Here is a 16,685-nt window from a genome sequence, read left to right as displayed (position 1 = left end):
TAACCCCATGTTATTTGGAGATCTAGAGCTCAAGTTATGCAGTAGTTATTGTTTGGTGTCTAAGAGAGGATGTGTAATCTTTTACAGCAAGTATTGACCAGTTTTAAAATAAAAAATGGTACTGCATGTCAAACTATAAAATTCTAAAATTTCAATTATGAGAAGTTTAGTGTCTTATCTTTCTAACAAAATTATTCCCATGCTATTTTGGAGATCTAGAGCTCAATTTATGCAGTAGTTATTGTTTGGTGTCTAAGAGAGAATGGGTAATCTGTTACAGCCAGGATTGGCCTATTTAAATTAAAATCTAGTACTTCATGTCAAACTATAAAATTCTAAAAAAATTTATTATGAAAATTTTAGTGTCTTATCTTTCTAAGAAAATTAACCCCATGCTATTTGGTGATCTAGAGCTCAAGTTATGCAGTAGTTATTGTTTGGTGTCTAAGAGAGGATGTGTAAACTGTTACAACAAGGATTTACCAAATTTAAAATAAAATTTGGTACTGCGTGTCAAACAATAAAATTCTAAAATTTTAATTATGAAAATTTTAGTGTCTTATCTTTCTAACAAATTTAACCCCAAGCTATTTGAAGTTCTATAGCACAAGTTATGCAGTAGCTATTGTTTGGTGTCTAAGAGACGATGTGTAATCTGTTACATGAAGGATTGACCAATTTTAAAATAAAAACTTGTATTGCGTGTCAAACTAAAAGTTTCAAAAAATTCAATGATGAAAGTTTTAGTGTCTTATCTTTCTAACAAAATTAACCCCATGTTATTTGGAGATCTAGAGCTCAAGTTATGCAGTAGTTACTATTTGGTATCTAAGAGAGGATGTGTAATCTTTTACAGCAAGGATTGACCAGTTTTAAAATAAAAAATGGTACTGCACGTCAAACTATAAAATTCTAAAATTTCAATTATGAGAATTTTAGTGTCTTATCTTTCTAACAAAATTATTCCCATGCTATTTTGGAGATCTAGAGCTCAAGTTATGCAGTAGTTACTGTTTGGTGTCTAAGAGAGGATGTGTAATCTGTTACAGCCAGGATTGACCTCTTTTAAAATAAAATATGGTACTTCATGTCAAACTATAAAATTCTAAAAAAATTTATTATGAAAATTTTAGTGTCTTATCTTTCTAAGAAAATTAACCCCATGCTATTTGGTGATCTAGAGCTCAAGTTATGCAGTAGTTATTGTTTGGTGTCTAATAGAGGATGTGTAATCTGTTATGGAAAGGATTGACCAATTTTAAAATAAAAATTGGTACTGCATGTCAATCTATAAAATTATAAAATTTTAATTATGAAAAGTTTAGTGTCTTAGCTTTCTAACAAATTTAACCCCATGTTATTTGGAGATCTAGAGCTCAAGTTATGCAGTAGTTACTATTTGGTGTCTAAGAGAGGATGTGTAATCTGTTACAGCAAGGATTGACCAGTTTTAAAATAAAAACTGGTACTGCATGTCAAACTATAAAATTCTAAAATTTTAATTAAGAAAGTTTTAGTGTCTTATCTTTCTAATAAAATTAACCCCATGCTATTTGGAGATCTAGAGCTCAAGTTATGCAGTAGTTATTGTTTGGTGTCTAAGAGAGGATATGTATTTTGTTACAACCAGGATTGACCTGTTTTAAAATAAAAAATGGTACTGCACGTCAAACTATAAAATTATAAAATTTTAATTATGAAAATTTTAGTGTCTTATCTTTCTAAAAAAATTAACCCCATGCTATTTTGGAGATCTAGAGCTCAAGTTACGCAGTAGTTACTATTTGGTGTCTAAGAGAGGATGTGTAATCTATTACAGCCAGGATTGACCTCTTTTAAAATAAAATATGGTACTTCATGTCAAACTATAAAATTCTAAAAAAATTTATTATGAAAATTTTAGTTTCTTATCTTTCTAAGAAAATTAACCCCATGCTATTTGGTGATCTAGAGCTCAAGTTATGCAGTAGTTATTGTTTGGTGTCTAATAGAGGATGTGTAATCTGTTATGGAAAGGATTGACCAATTTTAAAATAAAAATTGGTACTGCATGTCAATCTATAAAATTATAAAATTTTAATTATGAAAAGTTTAGTGTCTTAGCTTTCTAACAAATTTAACCCCATGTTATTTGGAGATCTAGAGCTCAAGTTATGCAGTAGTTACTATTTGGTGTCTAAGAGAGGATGTGTAATCTGTTACAGCAAGGATTGACCAGTTTTAAAATAAAAACTGCTACTGCATGTCAAACTATAAAATTCTAAAATTTTAATTAAGAAAGTTTTAGTGTCATATCTTTCTAATAAAATTAACCCCATGCTATTTGGAGATCTAGAGCTCAAGTTATGCAGTAGTTATTGTTTGGTGTCTAAGAGAGGATATGTATTTTGTTACAACCAGGATTGACCTGTTTTAAAATAAAAAATGGTACTGCACGTCAAACTATAAAATTATAAAATTTTAATTATGAAAATTTTAGTGTCTTAGCTTTCTAACAAATTTAACCCCATGTTATTTGGAGATCTAGAGCTCAAGTTATGCAGTAGTTACTATTTGGTGTCTAAGAGAGGATGTGTAATCTGTTACAGCAAGGATTGACCAGTTTTAAAATAAAAACTGGTACTGCATGTCAAACTATAAAATTCTAAAATTTTAATTATGAAAGTTTTAGTGTCTTATCTTTCTAATAAAATTAACCCCATGCTATTTGGAGATCTAGAGCTCAAGTTATGTAGTAGTTATTGTTTGGTGTCTAAGAGAGGATATGTATTCTGTTACAACCAGGATTGACCTGTTTTAAAATAAAATCTGGTACTGCATGTCAAACTATAAAATTATAAAATTTTAATTATGAAAATTTTAGTGTCTTATCTTTCTAACAAAATTAACCCCATGTTATTTGGTGATCTAGAGCTCAAGTTACGCAGTAGTTACTATTTGGTGTCTAAGAGAGGATGTGTAATCTGTTACAACTAGGATTGACCTGTTTTAAAATAAAATCTGGTATTGCAGGTCAAACTATAAAATTCTAAAATTTTAATTATTAAAAGCTTAGTGTCTTAGATGTCTAACGAAACTAACCCCATGCTATTTGGAGATCTAAGCTTAAGTTTTGTAGTAGTTACTGGTTGGTGTCCAAGATTGAATGCGAAATCTGTTACAACAAGTACTAAACTATTTGAAAATAAAAACTGGTACTACATGTCGAAATTAATCCCATGTTATGTGAAGGTCTATAACTCATGTTATGCAGAAGTTATTGTTTGGTGTCTAAGAGTGAATGTGTAATCTGTTACAGCAAGCATGAGTACTATCCAATAATTATATTTTTCGTTTTGTCGGTACAAAACACAGAAGGAAGGAATTTTAAAGTAAAAGATGAGTACTACAAACAAACGTGAAAAAGATATCTTCAATTTTGAAGGTGAAGTGTGTGACACCCTTACTACCCCAACACATGTATTGTAATAATGAAAACTTAACAAAAACAATTTTCAGTTTTGGTAAAAGGGTTCACATGAGAATCTTCAAAATTATTCTTCAACAACCACGACAATAAAAATGAAACGTGAGAGTTTACAAATGATTTTCAAAAATAATATTTACAATTCTAATTCCATATAACAATCTATGTCCTAAAGAAAATTCTCTGCCCCGATGTCACAATATCAGAGCATACCCACAACTCAACCGTTAGCATTCTAGATGCCACTCGTAGCCGGATCTTCCTCACCTAAAATATCCACAAATCGCACGGTGAGAAAAGAAAACATCTATATATATAACACATAAGAAAACACAACATATTATCTCATTATAACTTAATATTCATAAATATTTCAACATATCGTATTTCAATCAATCATGCATCGTCATCACATCATAATTCTCAATCACACCAATCATCACAAATCTTGCACTTCACACTATGCCAAGGTCACGCTACCCATTTAACAATCTCAGGCCGTGCTCACCCCTGATATAACACTGTGCCAAGGTCACGTTATCCCTATTCCAGGGCCGTGCTCACCCTTGACATGTTAACCAAGGTCACGATACCCACGTAACAATCCAGAGTCGTGCTCACCCCTGATATAACACTGTGTCAAGGTCACGTTACCCCTAATCTAGGGCCGTGCTCACCCCTGACATGTTAACCAAGGTCACGATACTCATATAACAATCCAGAGCCGTGCTCACCCCTGATATAACATTGTGCCAAGGTCACGTTACCCCTAACCTAGGGTCGTGCTCACCCCTGGTCATAGGTGTGAAGAACCACAATCACATCTCATTCACATCCACATTCACATTCACATCCACATCCACATCCACATCCACATCTCAATTCCACAATACACACACAATCCACACAAAATGGTGTTTCACATACCCCTCAAGTAATTCATCATCTAGATCATCAAATAATATAACAATAACATTCATAAACTAATATAACAAACAACAGAATTATCAATTTAATATAATTTTAACGTAAACAGTAAAATCCCCAATTGTTCCAAAACCTAACTCACAGGCACTTTTCTACAATTTCGTTCTCCCTCTCAGATCATCATTCTTACAAATTATTAGCATATCTATAATCCTCAACACATACAGAATCTAATGGGATCCTCAATTTCTCAAACAGAAATCATCCAATTTTTCACAACCTAACTTACAGGCACTTTTCTATAATTTCGTTCTCTCCTAGAGCATCATTTTTACAAGTTAAACATATATCCGTAATCCTAAATATATAGAATCACATAAGATAATTAATCCTCCAAACAGAAATAATTATAAAATTATTCATAACCCTAAGGGCTCTTCCTCTACCCAATTCCCTCATGTAACTCTATATATAAATAATCTCCTTTTCTCCCGTACCTGGATAAATAGGAACTCGGGCAAAACCTCCTCCTCTTTTTCCTTAAACAAGGATCGGAACTAAAACTGGAGCAAAACCTCATCCTCTGAGTTCCTCTTAGTCTTCAGAGAGAAGAAGAGGAACGAAAGAGAGAACAGAAGAAAAGAGAGAGTGAGAATGAGAGGTGTGTAGAAATGAGAGGATTTGAGGCCTATTTATAGGATTTTTCGCCCACCTACCACTACGACCCGTTCCAAAATCGGAACGGCCCGTTCTGGGCCCTTCAAACCTACGTAAATTTTTCAGCTGGAACGGCTCGTTCCCAAACCAGAACGGCCCGTTCTCAAACCCAGCAGAACGGCCCGTTCTGTTTCCAGAACGGCCCGTTCTCCAAACCAGAACGGCCCGTTCTCCCATCAAAACGGCCCGTTTTGCTTCTACAATTTTGGCCATACTCACTATTCCAGAACGGCCCGTTTCAAAATTGAAACGACCCGTTCTGGGCCACGAATTGGGCCTTTGGCCCACGAAAAATGGGCTGTTACACTACTCCCCTCCTTTAAGAAATTTCGTCCCCGAAATTTTTGTAATGGTAGACTTCTCTCTTCTTACTTTCTAATCCTTATGCAACCTCACTACCTTACTGATATACAACTCTATCAATTTTATCAAAGGATTTCTAACGGTAAGACATGTAAACTTGGCGAGTCTATCCACTGAAACACAAATAAAATCAATCTCTTAAGCGTCTTAGACAAACCTACCACTAAGGTCTATCCACTCACCATCTCACTTCCAAAATGGAGCGTCTAAGTGCTACAAAATTCTTAAAGATTTCTAGTATGCTAACCACAAGTATACAATTGCTTTACTCCTCTCTTCATCTTAGGTCACTACACTTACGCTGCGCTACTCTGATACATCGTAGTAGCTCTTAAATGAATGCTAAGAGTACTCTTACGTTCTTTTTCTAAGATCATCTTTGTTTTTTTTTTTTTTTAATTCAAGGTTACTAAGCACCCAAATTTGCTCTTGCACTTCAAAACAATGTCGATTTCTATTCAAAAAAATGGTTATCTATTACCAATCTTCTCCATTTGATTCCCTAAGAAAGGATCTGACTCCTAGCCTTCTCTAATCTCATCCATTAATTCACTAGTCACTTTCAACATAATCAATTCAATGCTCCTAAGGATAATCTCACACACCAAGCATAAGTCTTTAAATTCTTCAATCAAATCTAATCCTTAAATCATCATGATGAGGTTCTTCTTGGAAATCCTCAAGAATTGCCTCAATGCTCCTCGGTTCCTTGGAAGATTGACAAGGAATGGAGACTCCAAGAAGCACCAATGTGACTCTAGCTTGCGTCTAGCTAAGTCCGGAAGAAGGAAGAATTTCCTAGCTCTACAAGGAGAGGATCTCAAGTAGGGTAGAGTTAGGGAGAGTGACTTTCGGATAGGCAATTTCTATGGAAAGAAATTTCATCAATATATCATCCAAAAGTGTTATACAATCCGGCCATAAAAGAATTTATAATAGAAATTAGGTTAAGGGTTTAAGTTGGGTTCACCTAGAGTTAAGTAAAACCATGGTATGGTTAACTTAACTCTAGGCGCCAAAATTTGAATTCTAAATTCAAATTTTGGTGCCAACCGGCCACCCCCTCCATTTGCTCTCATTTGGCATGTAATTAGGAGGCCATTTGAGTTGCATTTCGGATCACACCATGTGCATGTGTTGCACATGGCCGAAATGCACACCAAATGTGCTTCTAATTACATGCTAATGTAGATTCACATGTAACCTAATTAACTCTAAATTCACATGACCTCTAATGAAAATCCTACACTACAAGGCCGAAAATACAAGGCCCAAAAGAAATACAAGGCACTAAGGCCCAATCCTATTCTAACCCTAATCTAATGGGCTTGGGCTAAAACCCAACAAAATAAAGTGATGGGCCTTTCTTGGGCTTGGGCCCACTCTTCATGCATCCTTCTTGCCATGGCTCTAGTAGTTGGGCCCTTAGCCCATGGGCCTCCTCCATCATCCCCTCCCTCTTGAAGAGGATTTGACCTCAAATCCAGAATGTCCGCCTCTTGGGTAGCTAGTCCTGTAAACAAAGAAAGATCAGAAACATTGAAACTAGAACTAACACCATACTCAGAAGGGAGATCTAGAACATAGGCATTGTTATTGATTTTCCTAAGGATTTGGAAGGGTCCATCTCCTCTAGGACTAAGCTTTGACTTTCTTTTGGAAGGAAACCTATCCTTCCTAAGGTGTAGCCAAACCCAGTCACCTTCCTTGAAGATAACTTCCTTCCTACCCTTATTATTGTATTTTTGGTATTTTTCTGTTTGGGATTGAATATGATCTCTAACCCTCTCATGTAATTTCTTGACAAACTCAGCCCGAGATGTGCCTTCTTTATGAATAAAGGAAGCAACATCCGGAAGAGGTAATAAATCCAATGGAGTAAGAGGATTAAAGCCATAAACAATCTCAAATGGAGACATGTTAGTGGTCTTGTGAACCACCCTATTGTAGGCAAACTCCACATGAGGAAGATAGTCATCCCATGACTTCTTATTGCCTTTGAGGATTGCCCTCAACATAGTCCCTAGAGACCTATTTACTACCTCAGTTTGCCCATCAGTTTGGGGATGACATGTGGTAGAAAATAGCAATTTAGTTCCAAGCCTTGCCCAAAGAGTTTTCCAAAAATGGCTTAAGAACTTAACATCTCTATCAGAGACTATAGTTTTGGGTAACCCATGGAGTCTCACAATCTCTTGAAAGAATAACTTAGCAATGTTACTTGCATCATCCACTTTGTGGCATGGAATAAAGTGTGCCATTTTGCTAAAACGGTCCACAACCACAAATATGGAATCCTTTCCTCTTTGGGTTCGCGGCAAACCAAGGATAAAATCCATGGAAATGTCTACCCAAGGAGAAGAGGATACAGGCAAGGGTGTGTATAGTCCATGAGGTTTTGTGGTAGACTTTGCTTGTAAACAAGCAATGCAACTACTACAAAATCTTTGAACATCTCGCTTCATATGAGGCCAAAAGAATTTCTCCTTCAAAAGAGAAAGAGTCTTCTGAATTCCAAAATGCCCCATGAGCCCACCCTCATGGCTCTCCTTAACCAAAAGTTTCCTAATAGATCCTTGGGGAATGCAAAGTTTATTTTCTTTAAAAAGAAACCCCTCAGAAATATAGTAACCTTGGTAAGGTTTTTGAATACATAAAGAATAAAGTGTAGCAAAATCAAGGTCTTTCTCATACAACTCCTTGATGTCATCAAACCCTAGTATTTGAGAACCTAGGATGTTCAAAAGTACATATCTTCGAGACAAAGCATCAGCTACTACATTTGTAGAGCCTTTTTTATATTTGATGACATAAGGAAATTGTTCTAAATACTCAACCCATTTTGCATGCCTCTTATTTAATTTATGTTGACCCTTCAAGTATTTGAGTGACTCATGGTCACTATGGATAACAAATTCCTTGGTGACAAGGTAATGTTCCCAAGTTTGAAGGGCACGAACTAAAGCATATAACTCCTTGTCATAGGTAGGGTAGTTCAAGGCAGCCCCATGAAGCTTCTCACTGAAATAAGCTATGGGATGACCACCTTGTAACAACACGGCTCCTATGCCAAGACCTGAAGCATCACATTCTAGCTCAAAAGTTTGAGAAAAATTAGGTAAAGCTAGAACAGGTGCTTGAGTAAGTTTTTGCTTAAGTTCTTGGAAAACTAAGTTATGTTTATCCGTCCATTCAAAGACCACATCCTTCTTCACTAACTCATTGAGAGGTGAAGCTAGTGTAGAGAAGTTAGGAACAAATCTCCTATAAAAGCTTGCCAATCCATGGAAGCTCCTAACTTCACTAACATTAGTAGGAATAGGCCATTCTTGGATGGCTTTAATTTTTTTCGGGATCCACATGAACCCCATTTTTGCTAACCACAAACCCTAAGAATATAACATTATCTACACAAAAAGTGCACTTGTCCACATTGGCAAACAAGTGATTGTCCCTAAGGACAAGGAAAACTTGTCTTAGGTGATCAACATGATCACTTAGACTTTTGCTATAGATTAAAATATCATCAAAATAAACAACTACAAATCTACCAATGCAATCCCTAAGGGCATGATTCATGAGCCTCATGAATGTGCTAGGTGCATTAGTAAGCCCAAAAGGCATTACCAACCATTCATATAGTCCAAATTTAGTTTTAAAAGCGGTTTTCCACTCATCACCTTCTTTAATTCGAATTTGGTGATAACCACTCTTAAGATCTACTTTGGAAAATATGAATGACCCATGCAATTCATCAAGCATGTCATCAAGCCTAGGAATTGGGTGCCTATATTTTATGGTGATATTGTTGATGGCTCGACAGTCACAACACATCCTCTATTTTCCATCTTTTTTTGGCACCAAGATGACTGGTACAGCACAAGGACTTAGACTCTTTTGAATCCAGCCCTTCTCCAACAACTCATGGACTTGCTTCTCTATCTCTTTGGTTTCTTGTGGATTGGTCCTATAGGCTGGTCTATTTGGAAGACTAGCCCCAGGCACAAGATCTATTTGATGTTCTATTCCCCTAAAAGGAGGAAGTCCAATTGGGCCTTCCTTGGGAAATATATCATCAAATTCTTGTAAAAGATTTTGAACCACAAGAGGGAGAGAAGTTTCCAAAGATGTGGCAGTGCAAGTTAGTGTTCCTCTACACATGAGGATATGAGAAGATGGTTCAATAAAGAGAGAAGTTTTATGTAAGGGTTGTGTGTCAAAATTCTCTTCTTGAACTATCTCTAGAGAGGGAACACTAGTCTCTCTAGGATCCTCTTTTTCATCAATTTTTAGAATGTTTTTTTTTTTTTTTCCTTTTTTTTTGTTTTTCTTTTTCTTGGTCACGTTTGGTTTTCATTTGTACTTGGTCCTCTTTCACTTGTGAAGGTGATAGAGGATGAAGTACAAACTTTTTACCCTTATGAGTGAAAGTAATTTTATTAGTGAGGCCATCATGGTGTGTTTGTTTGTCAAATTGCCATGGCCTTCCTAATAGAATATGACAAGCTTCCATGGGAACTACATCACATTTAACTTTATCCTTATAGTTCCCAATAGAAAACTCAACTTCCACTTGTTGATTGACTACCATATCCCCATCATCATTAAGCCAATGAAGTTGATAAGGTTTTGGATGTGGTGTGGTAGTCAAACCTAACTTCTCAACCATCCTAGTGCTACAACAGTTGCACCAAGAGCCACTATCCACAATGAGAGAACAAGCTTTGCTTGAAATGTTACATCTTGTATGAAAGATGTTCTCTCTTTGGGATTGTGTATCACTAGGTTGGTTGTTGAGGACCCTTCTCATCATAAGAAGTTCCCCATTATAAGGGTAAGTAACCTCACATGACTCTTCTTCACTTGCCTCTTCTTCATTTTCACTTGAAGATGAAGAAGAAGTAGTTTCATCATGGCTACTATAAATGTCTTGACCCCTTAAAATCATTACTTTCTTGTTAGGGCATTGAGAAGCAATGTGGCCTCTCCCAAGACACTTAAAGCATTTGATGTCACTAGACTTGGTGCTAGTGTTTGTTTTTGTCTCTTTTTCTTTACCTTTATCTAGATTTTTGGAAGGAAAAGCATCTTTCTTTTCAAAATTATTTTTCCTACCTTCCCTCTTGTAGCTATCCTTAGACAAAGAAGATGAGTATGAGCTTGCTTTATAACCTTTTCTCAAATTTTGTTGTTCAACCTTTATACAAAGTTGAACCAAGTCATCCAAATCCCTATAAGGGAGTAGCTCAACCTTATCTCTTATGTCAAAAGATAAACCACTCAAAAATCTAGCAATGGTAAGATTTTCTTCTTCCCTAATACCCGCCCTCATGATATACAACTCCATTGTTTGTCTATATTCTTCAACAGTCAAATTTTTTTGTTGGAGTCGTTGGAGCTTATTGATAAGCTCCCTAGTGTAGTAAGAGGGTATATGTCTCCTTCTCAAGGCACTCCTTAACTCATTCCAATATTGAATTGGAGGTTCATTATGGAGACGCCTATCTCTCACAAGAGAGGTCCACCAATACATGGCATGACCTTGGAAACTCAAGGTAGCTAAGGGTACTTTTCTCTCCTCACTCACTTGATGGCAAGTGAAAATTTGTTCCACTTTCATTTCCCAGTCTAGATACCCCTCCACATCATCTTTACCATGAAAGTAAGGGAGATCTACCCTAGATTCCCTTGGCTTAGAGGTTCTATGAGTTCTCCTAGGAGGTGGTTGATAGTGATCTCCTAAAGCTAGGCTATCATGCATTGACTCTCCTAAAGTAGAACTATGGGCGTATGAACTATGTGGACCATGATGGTGTTTTCTTTTGTCTTTCTCCTTTAATAAACGAATTTCTTCCTCTAAAAGAGCAAATTGAGCTTCTTTTTCAAGTCTTGCTTGTAATTCTTGCTCTTGCCATAACTTTAGTGATCTTAATTCACGTGACAATCTAGAAACACTTTTGTTGTCACTTGAATTAGTATCACTATGAGGAGTAGAAAATTCTTCCATTATAGGTGAAAGATCTTTTTTTATGAAAGAACTTTTAAAAGCAATTTTGTTTTTGTGCAAGGTTAAGACTAAGTACTAGGAGGATTATGTATACAAATTGAACTTTGGAGGGAGGTGAGCTACTAAGAGCCACTTAAAAACCAAGCCTCTTCAAGTAAAAATTACTAATCCCCTTTGTAGTTAATCTCTACCAAATTCTTTTCAATAAAATTGTTTTTGTTGATGTTTGATGAACTAAAACATACTAGTCGTGAAAGCAAGTAAACAAGTCTTAAACAACAATTTAAACTATCTAAACGGTTCCTAGGGTGAGAGCTTGAAAGATACCAAAGATCAATCAAGGACCACTCCCACCAAAAGTGCTAACGAAAATTCTATACCTAAGGAGAGATGGTTGTGTACCAAAGACACTCCCAAGACACTCCTTGTAAAGGCCAAATACAAAGTACAAACAACAAAGAACAAGTGGCTGAAAAAAATAGCCACAAAGAATTAGTGATGGATTAGTGACCAAATTTTGTAACAAAAAATTCAAATTAGTAAGGTAAAAATCGGTCACTAAAATCCGTCACTAATGCTTATACACATTTTTTTTTTTTAAATTCAAATACAATCTTCAATTGAATCTCCAAGAATTCTCCACGGAAATGCTAGTCCAGCCACTTCAAATTTCCAGCCACAAGTGTTTGGTGTTTGATAGCCAAATCCGAAAGCTTCCTTTTCCCTTTCCTCCTCCTTTTCTTAGTCCTCTTTTGATGACCCTTGTAGAACTAGCTTCTAAGGAGATAAACTAGGTCAAGCATAGGTCACATTTGAGTTCCAAGATGAATACAAACAACACAAGTATGGAAGAGTTATAGGAAAGAAGATTAGAGTAGAAGAAGTGAATATAGATGACCAAAAGACAAGATTAAACTAGGTCAAGGAAGAACAAACCTAAGAAAGGTTCTAGAGTAGATGCACAAAACCAAACACTCAAAAAAATAGATGAGCTGAAAATTTCTTTTAATGAATCCAAAACAAGTAGAAACCGAGAAGAACAAATTGAGAAATCAAACTCCTTAATTTGGCTTTTGCTTTTCAAATTAGGTTTAGCATTTTTTTTTTTTTTTAAATTCACTTTTGATTTTGAACTTTCTTTTTTTTTTTTTTAAATCTTAGGAGTTGCCTTTTTCTTTAAAAGAACCTCACAAATTCTCGGTCACACCTTAAATGAAGCACCAAATTCGGTTTCAAATTGAAATTCAAATGCTACACAAATTAGGTCAAAATGTGATGAACATGTGACATGCTTTTGATGCTTGGTTGGTTTATGTAGCACATGCACGGTTTTTGGCTCCAATTTTCAAATTCAAATTACAATCCAAACACAATTTTCCAGCACACACTAATGAAACAAAATCAAACCTCACGGAATTCAAATTTTTGTGTAAGACATTTTTCAACAAAATTTTGGAAGCCTAAAATTCTAAGAAAACTACTAATGATCTAGTAGTAGTTTATGAACTCAAAAATGAAACAAAATTCATGAGCTTATACCAAAGAAAAGAAATGGATCTCGGCCAAATCCAGAAAATTATTTCAAGATGCAAATCAAAAATTAACAAAGATCAACAAGCATAGCTAAGATAGATGAACATATAAGAACTACACAAACCTACTAGACATGGATTTAAAATTAAAAGACTCAAGCATTTAATTGACCGAATAAGATGCAAAGAAGACTCAAACAAAAATCAAAGGCTAATAGGCAGAAAATTCCTAATTAAACACAAGAAGAAATTAGCATGATTCATGAAAGCATATAACATAGGCGCATATGAATCATTCAAGCAATACAAACTAGATCCATCAAATTTTGAAACAAAAACTAGATCTAGGAAGGAATCAACTCAATAGTGACATGAACTCAAAAATTGAAACAAGATGAACTCAAGATGAACACAAGAACAATTTGGAACCACGGATCAAAATTCAAGAGGATGAACTTATCTCTTGAAGACCGAAGCTCTTGATACCACTTGATGAGGTTCTTCTTGGAAATCCTCAAGAATTGCCTCAATGCTCCTCGGTTCCTTGGAAGATTGACAAGGAATGGAGACTCCAAGAAGCACCAATGTGACTCTAGCTTGCGTCTAGCTAAGTCCGGAAGAAGGAAGAATTTCCTAGCTCTACAAGGAGAGGATCTCAAGTAGGGTAGAGTTAGGGAGAGTGACTTTCGGATAGGCAATTTCTATGGAAAGAAATTTCATCAATATATCATCCAAAAGTGTTATACAATCCGGCCATAAAAGAATTTATAATAGAAATTAGGTTAAGGGTTTAAGTTGGGTTCACCTAGAGTTAAGTAAAACCATGGTATGGTTAACTTAACTCTAGGCGCCAAAATTTGAATTCTAAATTCAAATTTTGGTGCCAACCGGCCACCCCCTCCATTTGCTCTCATTTGGCATGTAATTAGGAGGCCATTTGAGTTGCATTTCGGATCACACCATGTGCATGTGTTGCACATGGCCGAAATGCACACCAAATGTGCTTCTAATTACATGCTAATGTAGATTCACATGTAACCTAATTAACTCTAAATTCACATGACCTCTAATGAAAATCCTACACTACAAGGCCGAAAATACAAGGCCCAAAAGAAATACAAGGCACTAAGGCCCAATCCTATTCTAACCCTAGTCTAATGGGCTTGGGCTAAAACCCAACAAAATAAAGTGATGGGCCTTTCTTGGGCTTGGGCCCACTCTTCATGCATCCTTCTTGCCATGGCTCTAGTAGTTGGGCCCTTAGCCCATGGGCCTCCTCCATCACATCAAGAATGATATATCAGAGGTTATCATAATCAAGGCATCTGCCACAATATTAGTTTTACTTCTATGATCATTTCTAAAGATCAAGTACCTAAGCGTAAGTACACTCGGTATTCATATCAGATCTCTAATTTCACCACTTCATCTACACCCAAGTCATACTCTTATTCATCTCCTTATCCCATAGCCTCATATCTTGTCACCAAAATTATGCTTCTCTAATTTCCTTCAACAATCCATTCGTTACTCAAGTCATACTTAGTCTCACACTACTAAGGGTAACCTTATAAGCCAAACTTAAGTCTCTAATTTGAACCAAAAAGATTCATCTCTCTAATCATAAGGGAAGATAAATATAAAGGTTTCCTACACAAAACATCGATCACCACAATGGCTTTAGCCAAATAATAAATAAGATCAAAATCTTATTCCTTAAGAAATTCCAACTATCTCTTTTGTCACGTAATTAACTCCTTCAGTCAACAGATAATTAAGGCTCTAACGATCAATAAATATCTCAAGCTTAGAATCATATACGTAGTGTCTCCAAATCTTAGTATAAATATTAAAGCTGCTAACTCAAGGTCATGGATAAGAAAATTCCTCTCATGAATCATAACCTACTACCTTTCCTTCTTGCCACAACAGTCCTCCCAAACCTATCTTTAGAAGCATAACTATATATCACAAAAGTCTTATTAAAATCTAGTAGTATTAACACTAGTCAATCTTTCCTAAAGAGTTTGAAAACTACCTTCACATTTGTTATCCCATACAAAGGCAACTCTTTTCCTAGTCAATCCAGTCAAAGGTGATAGTAAGCGACCCAGAGGAGTAAGCGACGAAATACTTTGGGTAGTTAAAAAATAAACATAGGTCTGGGAATTCCTGATATAGATTAACCTTTCGAACTACTGCTGATTACAAGGGTAGGCAAGAGACAACCTGGTGGACTGAAACATTTTAATAACCAAAGGAAAGAATGCAAAAGTGATTCCCGTAGTGAGGGCAGTTTAAACCATGAACAACTATCTTAAAAATTTACTCAATAATTTTCCTATAAACTCTCCAATAAACTCCTAATTATACTAATTGACTCAGATATCTTTCACTTTAAACACAACTTCGGTAGATCTACGTTATACCTCCGCAAGAAATTTCATGGCCTAAAATACTCACCTCATACAATCCAAATTCATACTTAGATAATCTAGTCTAAATCTATATTGGATATATCTTCATACTTAACTCTAATATGATGATATTACATCCTAAGGTCAATCTCATTAACAAACAAACATCCACTAATTGATCCATAAGGTCACATACTTGCATATCAAATCATGTTAGAATACCTTCTTCACATATACCATCCCTAAGCATGAATGAATTGATCATCGTTTACACCATGAACCAATCATATCATTTTAATCAACCTTTCAATGACCAAACCTCAAAACATCACCAAATCCATTTTTAACCTTGTTATGCCTAAAATCTCAAAAACATTCATAACAGCATATATCTACCTGACCCATAGAGTTATATTCATCCAAATGATTTCAAACCTATCTCAAAAGAAAGCTAAGAAAATAAGCTACAACTTTTATGAAAACATAAGATTCCCAAAAGATCATTTTCTTAGCTAAAAGTTCAAAAAAATCACCACAAATGTATTCCGCTCTTACAACTAAACTTCTGATCACCAAAGCAGTTATAACTGAAGGTCTAGACCTCCGTTTTATGTTATTCCATTTTCATTGGAAAGATAATATCCAAAGCCACAACTTTCATGAAGACCACAAAATCTAATGTTGTCAATATGATACTCATACTGGCACAACAAAACTGTAGTGAAAATATCTTCTACACCAAACAACAATAGTATATGCCACAAACTACCTCGACTATTTCCAAACTCACACCTCAATTTCTCATTCAAGTCTTTCACTACTATCCTCAATGAAAACAACACACATGCTACCTAAATCATAAATAGTTAACATTCCAGTACTAACACTCAAGGGAATTACCGTCATTTCAATCTCTCACCAAGGAGACAATCACCTTAGATTCAACCGCTACAACTATAGATGTCAGAAACTCCACCAATCGCAAACTCTTAGTACACTCGACAAATCAATGTATCACTGACATCTAAAGTTCTAGTTGGCTAGCACAAGACTTCGTTCACTATTACTGGCACATGTGTTCGCAACACGAGCGATACTATTTAACCACTACTTCTTACATAAGTAAGAAGTATCAAAACTAATGAGTAATCATCAACTAAGCTATATCATGTCTTCCAGATAAATCCTAAGAACACAATGCACACAAATAAATAAACAAAATCAATCATCACATTAGCACATCAATAAGTTACAAT

This window comes from Cajanus cajan, chromosome 8 (assembly GCF_000230855.2).
Source record: "Cajanus cajan strain Asha chromosome 8, NIPB_CcT2T_4, whole genome shotgun sequence".
NCBI lineage: Eukaryota > Viridiplantae > Streptophyta > Magnoliopsida > Fabales > Fabaceae > Cajanus > Cajanus cajan.
This window is presented reverse-complemented; position numbering follows the sequence as displayed.